This window comes from Pan troglodytes, chromosome 3 (assembly GCF_028858775.2).
Source record: "Pan troglodytes isolate AG18354 chromosome 3, NHGRI_mPanTro3-v2.0_pri, whole genome shotgun sequence".
NCBI classification, from domain to species: domain Eukaryota; kingdom Metazoa; phylum Chordata; class Mammalia; order Primates; family Hominidae; genus Pan; species Pan troglodytes.
Genome location: NC_072401.2, coordinates 179,483,071 through 179,497,230, shown reverse-complemented (window position 1 = coordinate 179,497,230; position 14,160 = coordinate 179,483,071). Strand labels below are relative to the sequence as shown.

General features: G+C 37.4%; 2 long non-coding RNA genes and 1 pseudogene across 2 annotated transcripts in view; 1 reads left to right on the top strand and 2 right to left on the bottom strand.

Annotated features, from left to right (window-relative positions):
- Positions 1 to 14,160, top strand: part of LOC107974493 (uncharacterized) — a 228,033-nt gene that overhangs the window by 201,290 nt on the left and 12,583 nt on the right. Inside the window, exons 4-6 of the long non-coding RNA XR_001717309.2 lie at positions 896 to 982; positions 4,048 to 4,222; positions 6,837 to 6,970. This is a non-coding gene — a long non-coding RNA (uncharacterized LOC107974493). The remainder of the gene's footprint in view (positions 1 to 895; positions 983 to 4,047; positions 4,223 to 6,836; positions 6,971 to 14,160) is intronic.
- Positions 3,795 to 14,160, bottom strand: part of AGA-DT (AGA divergent transcript) — a 388,110-nt gene continuing 377,744 nt past the window's right edge. Inside the window, exon 5 of the long non-coding RNA XR_008547667.2 lies at positions 3,795 to 5,602. This is a non-coding gene — a long non-coding RNA (AGA divergent transcript). The remainder of the gene's footprint in view (positions 5,603 to 14,160) is intronic.
- LOC112209146 (small nucleolar RNA U13) lies at positions 8,158 to 8,244 on the bottom strand (annotated as a pseudogene).

Below are 14,160 nucleotides of genomic sequence, written 5' to 3'. Positions count from 1 at the left end.
TCTTTGTTTGCATTCTCAATCTTACAGATGTCCTCTTAGCATGCAAAAGTGGTATGATAGATGTTGGGAAGAAACAAGTTGTATCTCTGCAACATCGTCTAACATACCACACTATTCCAGAGTGTTTTCAGCACAGGGTCTCTGCCAGACTCTCTGGGCAAAGCACTCAACAGCTGTGAAACTTGTGAGAGTTATTTTCACCTTACTATGACCCAGCTACCTAAAGGGAGACTAAGATAACTTCCTTCCAAGGGATGTTTTGAGGGTTAAGAGGTCATATATGGCCGGGCGTGGTGGCTCACGCCTGTAATCCCAGCACTTTGGGAGGCCAAGGCAGGCAGATCACAAGGTCAGGAGATTGAGACCATCCGGGCTAACACAGTGAAACCCTATCTCTAGTAAAAATATGAAAAATCAGCCGGGCGTGGTGGCAGGCACCTGCAGTCCCAGCTACTAGGGAGACTGAGGCAGGAGAATGGTGTGAACCCAGGAGGCGGAGGTTGCATTGCAGTGAGCCGAGATCGCGCCGCTGCACTCCAGCCTGGGCGACAGAGCGAGACTCCGTCTCCAAAGAAAAAAAGGTCATATATAATGCCTGACATACACGGTGCATTCCGTGAATATGGTCTACTTTTTATTATGATATGCTCACCATTTAACAAATACATTTTTACAGTCCGTTCGTAACTCCCACTGAATTACTCATTCAATACCATATCCCAGATACAATAGGTTTTCAGAATACCTATTTTGAATTCAGAAGTCTACATCTAATTATGTGTTACATTTAGTAAAGACTTGTCCGTTAAGTTATAGTCAATTCCCTTACATTGCCTCTAAATCTGAAAACTTCACAACAAGGGAGATTAAGATGTTTCAAAATTTCTGCACGCAGTAAAGTTGGTGTCCAGGGGCATTTACTTCGAAACAAACTGGCCGGCTGTCTCCCAAAAGGTCTCGTAGGGTAAAATGGATCATGCTGGTGAGTATGCAAGGTTTGGCTCTCATCCATGCAGGCTCAGAAATCTTTTAATACACACTGCGAGGGAATTAGTCTCTCAGGTTGCCTTTCACTAACCAAATCCACAAGCCTCAATTTATAATGACAAATATAACCATAATAGAGACTGGAACTCTCTCAGATAACTAGTCTTAAACAGGAAAGATAATTTTCCACAGATTTGTATTTGTTGAACATTGAATTAAAACAACAACAAAACACTTAATGTTTAAAGCCAAAGGCATAGTTTTAAAATGGCAACAGAGTGGTCGATGTTGATGTTGTATTGTATTTCACTTCCTGGTTCCTGAACAGTACCTGAGTGTCCATGTGTTTTCCTTAGAACAAGTCCAAAGACTTTTTCTTTCCTTAGATGCTAAATGCATTCAATTAAGATTCAAGAAAAGCGTTGCATGTTTATAAGCCATTTTGTCTTTTACTACATGTGACTGTCAAGTTATGCTTTGTATAACTTGACTTGTATAACTGGATGTAAAAAGTCTGCTTATCAAAGAGGACATGTCATTCCCTAGTTCATGGAGATCTTTCCCCGCAGTTTACAAACAAAACAACAACAAGCTTAAGGCATAATTATCCATTTTATGGATAAGAAACCAAGCCCTACTGAAATTTGCTAAAGTCCAAACAGGAATTAGTAAATGAAGTGGCATTAGGCAGTTGCGGTGGCTCACGCCTGTAATCCCAGCACTTTGAGAGGCTGAGGTGGGCGGATCACCTCACGTCAGGAGTTTGAGACCAGCTTGACAAACATGGAGAAACCCGTCTCTACTAAAAATACAAAATTAGCCTGGCGTGGTGACACATGCCTGTAATCCCAACTACTTGGGAGGCTGAGGCAGGAGAATCCCTTGAAACCAGGAGGCGGAGGTTGCAGTGAGCCGAGGTTGTGCCATTGCACTCCAGCCTGGACAACAAGAGCAAAACTCTGTCTCAAAAAAATAAATAAATAAATAAGGAAAAGAAGTGGCATTAAATCAGGTCTATCCAACTCCATGCCTTTTCTTTTATAACAGTGATTTTGCTGAAGATTCTTCTAAATCTTTTATTTCACTGTAGTTTATTGTTTAATATCTCCATGCCACATATCACCTAAAGTTTTGTCATTTCACATATATTCATTTGTCTGGAGGGAAACAGAAACATGAGGGCATGATTTGGCAAAAGCATTAAGTAAACTGAATGGATTATGCACCAAACACTCATAGATAGATGCTTCACAGCAAAAAATATTCCCTGAGGATAGTCACCTTCATAACCATTACTCCTTGCTTCTCACTTTACTGTCTGATTCAAGTAGCCTATTTGCCAGCAGGCCTTCTTGTTGTCTCTGCCGCAAAAGCAGCTTTGCATTGTGGTGAGCCAGGTGGTTGCACTAAGATAGTGCAGTCCATCTTCATACAACAATAGTGGAATCAGGCATGATTGGAAATTATGGACAGTCCAATTTGTCACAGCTCAGTATAATAGTCCCAGACTAGTATTTAAGCAACAGGACTGACATAATCAAGATTCCACTTCTTGTGGGGCCAAGCAGGCAGAATTTACTGAATAAAATTAACAAATTTTGTGTCACATTTCACTCCATCATAATTGCATAGACTTTAAATATAGTCTGACATTTGGAAACATAATCTATGGGGTCAAATGTAAAAGCAAGTTCATAAGACCAAGGAGTATTTTAGATATAGAAAGTCCCTAAAAGAGAGGCTAACTCAGCTTTCTTAGCAAGATAGGACATAGTTTTCCAAACTTTATAATAAAAAATTGCTCATTTCTTTTTTAAACACAGTAAATAACAAGGAATTTACAAACACACAGAGTAAGCCATTCTTTTGGAAAAATATAATTGATATAATGTTCTTTATATTAAGGCAAAAATTCTTTAAAAAGCACTGAATAGCATATCTGTGTTCAGGCAATGATAAGTGCCTGAGTATTCTAACACAGTTAGGGTGTCACTAATACAGACTCCCTTCTCAAAAAATGTCTCTACCCCTCCCTCATGTGGCAGAATTTTAAGTCTCTTTACCTTCCCTGGACTCATTCCAGACTATCAAAGCCTTTCTAAAAATATGTTTGCAAAAGTTAAATACATTACTCCAGGTATTATCTGCCCCATATTCAGTATTCCTTACCATGAACACAGTATGTTTATTTAAAAAAATAAGATAATTTTTTTATTGGCTATCATGAGCTTAGAGTCAAATGGATCTCTGAAAAGAATGATAATATCTGACTGTTGTTGAGTGCTCACTCTGTTCCAGGTACTATCTTAGAATAGTTCTATGAACTGGGTACTAGTATGAGACTCATTGTACAGATGAGGAAGCTAAATCACACAAGAGTTAAAAGCAGCTCACCGAATGTAAACCAACTATTAAGTGACAGAAATAAATTTTAATTTAGGCAGTCCGTCTCTAGAGAACCAGCTATTAACTATTACTGTAGACCAGTGGTTATCAAAAGCTGTAGACCAGCGGCATCATCTAGTACTTGGTGGAAATATTATTTGTTAGGCCCTACTCCAGATCTACTGTCTCATACTCTGGGGGGTAGGTTGTAGCCAACTGTATGTCAACAAGCCCATCAGGCAATTTTGGTGAATGCTAACCTTTGAGAATCACCTGTCTATGCCACATCCATATTGGTCCTTAAAAATTTAAGGCACACAGAATATTCAGCCAAGAAGACTAGAAACAAGCCTTCTGAACGATGACAGGTAGTATACTTGTAAGCTGTAAACTAGAGAGGATCAGGAAGCCACACACAGGAATGCAGACAACAGATTTTTAAAGAGTAATTCACCTGCTATAAGTATAACATCGACACTTCTTTTGAAACACTGTCAACATAGAGAATTTATCTTTTGCTGTTAACATTCAATATCTTTGAAAAACATTTCAGCTTCTTAACAAAAGTGGAAGATTGAACCATTACCACCTCACATAACTGTAGATGCTAAAGCTTAGATGACTTGTCTATTTATTAGGATTTAATAGATTTATCTTTAATGATTATTTTCTCAGCAATCATAAAACTCCAGTCTGTAATTCCATGACAGAATTCATATCTCCAAAAACTCATGGACGGAAAATGTTTTACTTGTCACAGCATAGTAAAGATAATGAAATCTATGCATTTTTTAGAACTACTTGAAGAAATATCTCATTGAATCAATTCAAGATTATTAAAATCTCTTAGGTAAGGTATTACGGTACTTCTAAAAGACTATTGCTAAATCAATCACCAAGATTTGGGAGTTATAATTATTTTTATCATTTATATGAAATTATAACATGTGATTAACAGTTCCAGGTATAGTTAAGTCACAATCATCACCAGCCAATTATAATTTATAGGTGCCATATGTATAGAACCAGTCAAAATATATCTAGGTGCACTAATTGGTCCTATAATTTAATAAGACAGTCTCATCAAGACTTACATGCACCTGCCAAACTGCTGCCTGTGGCAAGAATAAAAGTCAACCAGCAATTCTTATTATCATATTTTTTTAGGATACTTGTTTTCTTAAGATTACTTAATCCAAAAATATCCCCAGAAAAGGGGAACATACTTTACTGCTTGGTTTTAAAGGTGGAAAAACATGCAGAATCAGAGTTCTAGGTACATGTAAGATATGCCAATAATAATCCAATTATTTCCAATTATTCTCCAAAATGTAAATGGTGAGGTTGCAGCTGTGGTTAATAAAAAGAACACTTTGTGTTGGAACCAGAAGACTTGGGTTGTTTACCACGTGTGTGTAACCTTGGGCAACTCATCCCAGCAGCTCGGCTTTACTGCCTTCCATGGAAATGACAACACTAATGCTTTCTTTACCACAGAAGATGTGGAGAAGGATTCATTGAAATTTATAGAGAAAAACTTATATAAAAGGTACAGCTCAGCTTCAATGAATGATTGTAAATTATTTTAATAAAACCATTATTTTTTCACCTCTCTTCCTAAGGATTCATTTTCATTCTCCCTTAAATTGGGAGGATATTTGCTTATTTTTCTTTTTGCTATTGCATACAATATAAAGAATAATCAGTTTACCAAAATAATAACTTTGATTTATATAGTGATTCTCTTTAATACTGTCTTACAAATAAGGTAAAAGAAAATTAATACTCAACCAAGGCATGTATATAAGCAGGTTTAAGTGAGAGAATATGTCTTTGATAGTAAGAGTTTTAGGGATCCAAAGATCTAAAAGTATGTTGCTGATAAGGATTTGCAAGTAGGTATCAAATTGCATGGGCCAAAGTGTGTTTTATGATGAAGATATTTTCAATACAGAATTAAAAGTGGAAAAAAAGTCAATTTCCTTTTCTGTTACGAAATTGTGTTTTATCTATGTGTTTATATATAAAGATAATAAGAATAGCAAGAACAAATATAAATTTTTTATCATTTCATGATATCTCCATCAGTAGACCTTGCACTTAACTGCATTTCTACAATAGCGATATAAATAAGTAAAATAAGCCTCCAGGTTGAATGGACTCTTATCTGGTTGATAAATATCTTTATGCACCTGTCTTCTTGCAGGAGTCCTCCTAAACCACGGTTGGACTAAACAAGAAAGGAAATAATCAAATATACTTTACTCAAAAGCATCACAGAGTTCCAATCTTTCATTCTCCTCAAATCAAAATGTACCTCTCATCACATTTTTACATAGATATAGAAAATAACCTTTCCTTTTATGACATTATCATTATCTGAAATTCTTTTTCTGAACATCAATTATGTAAATGGAAAAACTACTTCCAATAAAAAAAGAGTAACTCTCCTTAGGGAGCTGACAACATAAAGCAATGTTGTTTGTATTAAAAGTACAATTCTAGCTGAGGTTTTATTTTTTAAATACCTAATAATCCAAATTATCACAAAGTTGAATTTACTCCCTGGTGGCATATTAGAAAGCTGTATTCACAAGGACACTAAATAAGTTACTATTAGGTAAGTTTCTACTCAGCATAGAGCCAAAAATCTGTTTTTAATCGACTTAATATTCTCTTGTGGCAGGAAAGAAAAAACATGATTGGAACATTTGAAGATTAAAAATTGTATCAGTTGAGTTATTTAACTTAAAAGAAGGTTACAATTTATACAGCCATATTTTAAAGCTAATCATGTTACTAGCAATCCTTTATGGAGACACATTTGTCAAAATAATTTTGAATCAGAATACTCACAAAAGTCAAGTTTGTATTTTCCAGAAGTAGCAATAGAGTAGGGAAATAATGTTGAATGTATTTTGATGGAGACAGTAAAACATGAGGCGCATAATTAGATGAAGACACCAACAAAAAACACAAAGACAACGTTTGTTGACTCAAGAGAAGTGGCCCTAAAGTAAAAGGAATTCAGCTTCATGATCAGGAAGTTATTTGTTGTACCGATTTTTTTTTATTCTTTTGGTAAAAATAATTATTTCAGGCATCTGACTAAAACTTTGGGGATGTAATAAGAGTCTCACTTGAGGCTCAAAGGTCATAGTATGGAGGATGTCAGTGAGGTTTATCTTCTGAAACACTAGTTGCTTTCAACATCCAACTGCCATTTCCAGGTTCCAGAAACACCATGTTACCTTCTGCCTTCCCAAGGCCTCTGTTTATCACTGAACTAATTAAGAACTCCTCAAAATCAGGAGGTCCATAAAATGTAGCGGTAAAGATCCCATGTTTGCCATAGATTTACATTTCTGTTATGCCTCTTATTCGTACTGGGAACTTTAAGAAACTAGTTAACGTGATTGAGTTTTTTTGTTTGTTTGTTTTGTTTTTATTCCCTCATCTGGCAGGTGATATCAAATGATCCCAAGTGAGGGTCCTGGAATAATAAAATATAGCCCTGTGACTTAGAGGCCCAGAGGAGTGAATTTCAGGAAGGAAAATATGGTCAACCATATCTAATTCTGAAAAGTGGTCAAGTAAAGTGAGTACCAAAAGATACAGAGATCACTGAAGACATTAAGGGCATTATCAGTCTACCACTTCAGAGAAGGGAGGGTAAAAAAAAAATCAAAACTCTAGAATGAGATGAGTTGGGGAATACTCAAAACGTGAAGTGCTAGAGATGGTGAATCTCAAAGGAACAAAAGCTTTAAAGTAGGATGAGGGAATTGAGAGCATAGAAGTAGCGAATAGAGGTAAAACTCATTGATAACTCCAGATCTTGATCCTGAGATAGACAGCATTTGGAGGAATAAGCAGTTCACTGGAAAGGACTACAAAGGAATTAGTTTCCTCAGGGAGAACTAGGATTTAGGTATGGCAAGGAGAGGGAGAACATCCTACAGTCAAGTGAATATGTAAGAAAGATTACTGAAGAATTAAAGCTCTGTAGAAAAGTTCAGGAGTGAGAGAAGGATGGAGATCTAGGTCAAGACAAGAAGCACAGAGCAAGCATTATGATCTTGACAGGTCCACAGAAGGTGGATGGAAAGATCTGAAGACATATCTTGGCCTGGACCATTATGTTGGAAACACAAGGCAGGCCCTGGGACTAATGAATGAGCTTTTTGTCTCACTTGACCTTGTTTTATGTCACATTGGGGCATGATATGGTTCCTCTGTGTCCCCAACCAAATCTCATCTTGAATTGAAGGTCCCATAATCCACACGTTTATGGGAGGGACCTCATGGGAGGTAACTGAATTATGGGGATAGGTTTTTCCCATGCTGTTCTCATGATAGTGAATAAGTCTCACGAGATCTGACGGTTTTATAAGGGCAGTTCCCCTGCACATGCTCTCTTGCCTGCCACCATGTAAAATGTGCCTTTGCTCCTCCTTTGCCTCTGCCATGATTGTGAGGCCTCCTCAGCCAAGTGGAACTGTGAGTTCTTTATAAATTACCCAGTCTTTTCTTTATTAATTACCCAGTCTCAGGTATTTCTTCATAGCAGTATGAAAGTGGACTAATATAGGGCATGTTCATATCAAATCATTATGAAGTTCTTTGTGAAAAGGGGTTCTTGCCAAATATTATCTTTAGCCTTTATTTAGCTGCTGGGGTGTCCACTGCGGTACCCTAGAAATGTAACCGCATTTTGTTTTCTGTGTTGCTTTTAGCAAGAATGGTATCTTGGAGTTCTTCAGATTTTTAACAGTCTCTTTACCTCATCAGGCTGGTAACATGTCCAGGGGAGCCACATCTCACACATGTGTGTGAAAACCCAATAATAACACTTACAAATTACAATATGAACTTCTCAGCTTCCTTCTGTGAGAGTATCCTACCTGTGAAGCATAAACTTTTCTTAATCTCCCAGAAAGAAGTTGCTTTGCTTTGATGTTTTTAAGGTTTAATTAATCCTTATCCCCAGGGAAGATCATGTTATTTTTGTTTCTCTAAGGTAGTTTTTCTCAAAATTTAGTCCTCAGACAATATGTATCAAATTCTTCTAGGAAAATCATTAAAATACACATTCCTGAGCTTCACCTTAGACTCCTTGAATCACAATTTCTTATTAAAAAAATCTGAAAATCTGCTTTTGTAATCCTCTGCATAACGTCGGAGAAATAATTTTTAAAACTCTGAGTCCTTCTTAGAGACAATTATAATGAATCTAAGAAATGGAGTAGAAAGAACCCTGAGAGTGTGTATGTGATTCCCTGGGGTTCAGAAGCTTGTATTACAACTTCTTGTATTACAAGCTTCTGAACCCCAGGGAATCACGCATACACACTCTCAGTGTGTCGGGAATTTAGTCCTTCCAGTGGGTTCTTGGTCTCGCTGACTTCAAGAATGAAGCCGCAGACCCTCACAGTGAGTGTTACAGTTCTTAAAGATGGTGTGTCTGGAATTTGTTCCTTCAGATGTTCAGATGTGTCCAGAGTTTCTTCCTTCTCGTGGGTTCATGGTCTCGCTGACTTCAGGAGCAAAGCCACAGACCTTTGCAGTGAGTGTTACAGCTCTTAAAGGTGGCGTCACCAGAGTTGTTTGTTCTTTCCAGTGGGTTCACGGTCTCATCGACTTCAGTAATGAAGCTGCAGACCCTCGAAGTGAGTGTTACAGCTCATAAGGGTAGTGCAGACCCAAAGAGTGAGCAGCAGCAAGATTTATTGTGAAGAGCTAAAGAACAAAGCTTCCACACCATGGAAGGGGACCCCAGCTGGTTGCTGCTGCTGGCTCAGGTGGCCAGCTTTTATTCCCTCATTTGGCCCTGCCCACGTCCTGCTGATTGGTCCATTTTATGGAGTGCTGATTGGTCCATTTACAATCCTTTAGATAGACACAGAGTGCTGATTGGTGCGTTTTTACAGAGTGCTGATTGCTGCATTTACAATTCTTTAGCTAGACACAGAGTGCTGATTACTGCGTTTTTACAGAGTGCTGATTGGTGCGTTTACAATCCTTTAGCTAGACACAGAGTGCTGATTGGTGCGTTTTTACAGAGTGCTGATTGGTGTGTTTACAATCCTTTAGCTAGACAGAAAAGTTCTCCAAGTCCCCACTCGACCCAGGACCCATGAAGTCCAGCTGGCTTCTTCTCTCATCAGGACTGAAGACAGTGTACATGTGCGGGTTTTCAAATGGACAGATGTGGGATCATCTGGTTCTAGCATAGGATCACTAGAGAAGTAAGGCCTATTCACCACTTAATCTGTGGCACAAAAACTATGCCTGTAATCCCAGCACCTTGGGAGGCCAAGGTGGGTGGATCACTTGAGGTCAGGAGTTCAAGACCAACCTGGCCAACATGGTAAAACCCCTCTCTACTAAAAAAATACAAAAATTAGCTGGGTGTGGTGGCGAGTGCTTATAATCTCAGCTACTCAGGAGGCTGAGGCAGGAGAATTGATTTAACCCAGGAGGCAGAGGTTGCAGTGAGCTGAGATTAGACCACTGCACTCCAGCCTGGGTGACAGAGTGAGACCCTGTCTCAGAAAAAAAAAAAAAAGAAAGAAAGAAAAGAAAAAGAAAAAAAATACTTGGTACGCAGGACACCCTCAATAAATAGTCATTAAATAAATGGATTATTATAACTGCATTCCCTTAAGATTCATTTTTCTTATGTTTTTCTCACCCTGACTACACCCCCAATTAGAATGTACACATAGAAGCCTGCCTTTTTTGTTTTTTATCCTCAATAACTAATAATTTCATACACATGAAAATCATTAAGACTAGAAACACTTATAAATATTAAAATGTGGCAAAGGAAATGGAGATTTGCTAAGCATCAGGGAGGTTCTAGTTATTTGATTAATAGCTGAAATTTTCAAAAGTTTCTAATCATGAGAGCCATTTTAGTGGCTAAACATTTTAAAAATTAAAAGAAAATCTCTTCAAAGAAGAGATTTTGCTAAATTTTCTCTAAAAATTTAGAGAAAAATCTATTTAATCTGATTATTTTCTTCACATAAAGAAATTGACACACAAAGAATATGACTTCTTGGTAAATATTTAATTTTGCTGACCTTCCTCTCAGCACTATTTCTTTCATCAATCCTGGTAGTGCCCACATCCTTGAGAGGGATCTGGCCAACACCCTGCCCCTAAGTTTCTTGACTTATCTGCAGATAACTTTTTTCCTTCGGTCTTAACTCAGCCACCAAATGCCCTACTCATATCTTTAACAATAACTAAATTTTAGCATTATCAATAACTCAACTAGGTTAAAAAAAAATCCCAATTTCGGGCATGCAATTATTGAATGAGTGCCTCTTATGTTTTCAGTTATGATAGGAACACAAACACCCAGACTTTTACTATTACAACTTTCCTGACGTTAGTTCAGCCCTCCTTTACATTGTCCATACCTCCCTCCTGAAATTATTTTACTTCCTAAACCATTCAGATTTAATGGTCTAGTGGTCTAGTTGAACACTACAATTACTCCCTAACATGCAGCTTCAACTTTTTCTGCCTGTCTCCCCACCTATCATTTTCACCTGGCAGCACCCCAGGTCTGGTTAAATCCAGTTTTCTTTCTGCTTTGTGCCATCACCCATGCAGCCAAACGTGATTACAGAAAACCAAGGACTCACGCCCACTTTTAATACAGATTTAAGTAAAGAAGTACCAAGTGAGCCTCCAGCACTACTCAGCAATCTTGTGCTAGTTTCTCTGATCAATTTTCTCTCCTCTTCAAGATGATTATTTCATAGTTTTTCTTTCTTCTCAAACCTACCATACCTGTTCTCTCTTCTCTTTTTCTACTTTTTTTTTGTATATTTTCACTGTATCTTCACTTATATTATTTGCTTTCCTTGGAATAATATGGGATAGACTTTCTTGGTTCCTATCTAAATTCAACCCATCATTTTTACAGTCTTACCCCCTCCCATCTAAACAACTAATTTGTTCCTACAACTTTTTCTCCCATGTTATTAACTTTTCTTTCCTGCTAAAATACTATCAACATCTAAGTATCTCCCATGTAAAAAAAATATATTTGGCCTCCTAACTTGCTGCGGATGCTGCTGAAGCCTGATTTCATTTATGTTAATAGGAATACTCCTCAAAAAAAAAAAAAAAAAAACAGTTGAAACCAGCAGTCTGCACGGCCTCACATCCCACTGTCCCCTTAACCCACCCCAACCAGATTTCCATAAGGATCATTCTACTAAAATGGACCTTGTCAAGCCCAGTGACCTTCATTAGGCAATCACTTGACACAGCCTCTACTCCTTCTTAGAGTATTTTCTACATGAATCTGGTTTTTTGCCTAAAATACAGGCTTCTCATTTTTAATCTTCTGGACTGACTCCTTCCCTTATTAGAATCTTTAAATGTCGAAATACTCTGAGGTTCAGTGCCTAGTCCTCTCTCCTTTCATTCCCAGTTTATCTCTTTGAATCCCACATTTAAAAATATCACTTCAATACATATTTGGTGAATGAATGCATGAACAGATTAATACGAAATGATGGTAGAATTAATCAAAGAGCCACTTGTGTGTCTTTGCCGTAGGTTAAGATCTTAGAACGAAAGGCTAGTTTAAGACGTTCTGGATGAATAATTCAGAGATAGGCGTTAGAAACTTAGGAGTCAAATGATGACATACATATAATCTTGATTCCCAAGTTTTAAATCATCTCTATCCATAGATGAAACTGTCTACTTGACATCTTTACTTGGAAACATAGCAGACATCTCCAGATTATCAAGTTTAAAATAGAACTTTGCTTCCATGTCTTTTCTTCACTATATAATATTAAAAAATAAAGTAAACCTGCCTCATCTGCGTACTTCCCCATCTTTTGTTAACTTAAAAATATGCAATTTATAAATTTAGAAAAGGAGAAGAGAAGATTTTATTTCTTATAAAGGCCTACAGCCAGCAGGGTGACCATGCTGACAGGCTGAGAAGCAGAGCCTCCAGCCAGAAACCACAGATACTTGGAGAGGGGGGAAAAGGGAACAGAAATTTATGCTGAGCAGAGTGGCCAAATATGCATATTCAGTAAGCTATAGGAGTCATGAATATTTATGAAAGGGAAAACGTATGCAAGTGCTTTTGAGCTTCATGCTTCATGTTCAAATAATGGTTATGATCTCAGGGTGAAGTTTTTGGCTCTCTGAAGTGAAAAGATGAAGCAGAGAACATCAGGATGCTTCCTATGCATGCTCCCTTTACTAGCCAGAAACAGTCCATGGTCAGTGGCTTCTTATCAGGCAAGAAGAGGGGAGCAGCATCCGGAGATTGGTTGAGATCAGTGGTGGAGTCTTTTGAAAGGGCCGGTTCCTGTTGAGCTCTTAGGGAAGAAAGCCTAATCGTGGGTAGCAAGGGGAGGATAGTCTGACCCCACCATGCTATCATGGCCGAGAACTCAGTTTTCAAGGATACTCTGGGGTCCCCTTCTCCAAAAAATGACTCAGTCGGTCATTTGGGTGGGGCTTAGAATTTAATTTTAGTCTACAATAATAAAGACATTACCGTTTAATCAGGGAAAATGTCCATAAAATATTGTTTTCCCTCCCATCCCAAATTAAGTATTTCTGTTAGCTCTGAGCACTTTTCACAACTACAGCTTCGGTGTGACAACCTCTCACCTTAATCTGAAGCATTTTCAACTATCTTTTGGACCACTTACACAGACTGATTAGTCGACTTCCTCCTCAAATGCTTGCCGTCTCATCATCTGTTCTTCAGACAGTCACAAAGATCTCTTAAATATATAGACCACATCACTGTTCAGCTCAAAATCTTCAAAATATTCCCATCACTTGCAAAACAATGTCCAAAATTCTTACCAAGTTAGAGAAAGCTGTACTTGTTCTGAGTTCTGTCCACATTTTTTCTATGTATTGTAACAAACCCATGATCATTATCATTTCAGCCATACTGGCTTTTTTCACTGTTCCCCAAACACACCAGGTTCATTTCTACCTTCTACTTTGCACACACGGCTTCTTCTGTTTGATACTACATTTCCTCGTTAATGTCACCTCTTCAGAGAAACATTCTAAGACTAGCCTATCTAAAACACTTTCCCATGGCTACGGTCCATTTATTACGCTGCTTTATATCATATTTAAATATTATTTTTATATCCCTACCTATATCAAAATTGGCTTCATTGTTATTACCTATTTTTTCATAGACTGTAAATTCAATAAAGGTAAGGACTTCTTCACGGCTATGTCCCCAGTGTCTAAATTAGTGCTTGGCATAGAGGATATTTTCAATCAATACTATCGAAAGGAACATTGACACAACTTGGGGTTTATTTCGGGCATCTTGAAAGAGTCCTAGGTGGCAAAATTTAAATATGTAGCCTGGCTAATCTTTAATTCTAAACCACTTAAGGTTAAGGCTTAGGGTTAGACTTAAGAACATGGATTGATCTCTTCTATCAAGCTTGACACATTTCTGATACTGTAGATAAATAATCCTGAGGTGTTTAATATGTTTTATAGATCAATGTCTACTCTACAAATGAGCTATTGGCTGTTTATATAACCACGCCTTGTTAGGCATTAAATCAGTAACTTACAAACACTTTTGTCCCTATTCCACACACAAAAATATATTTTACCATTATGATATGGTAAAATGATATTTTGTCATTACAACACAATTTATGCATGAATTTGCATAAACACACATAATTGAAATGAAAGTTTACTAAACATTTCTTATTCTATGTGTAATATATTTCTGCATTTTCTACT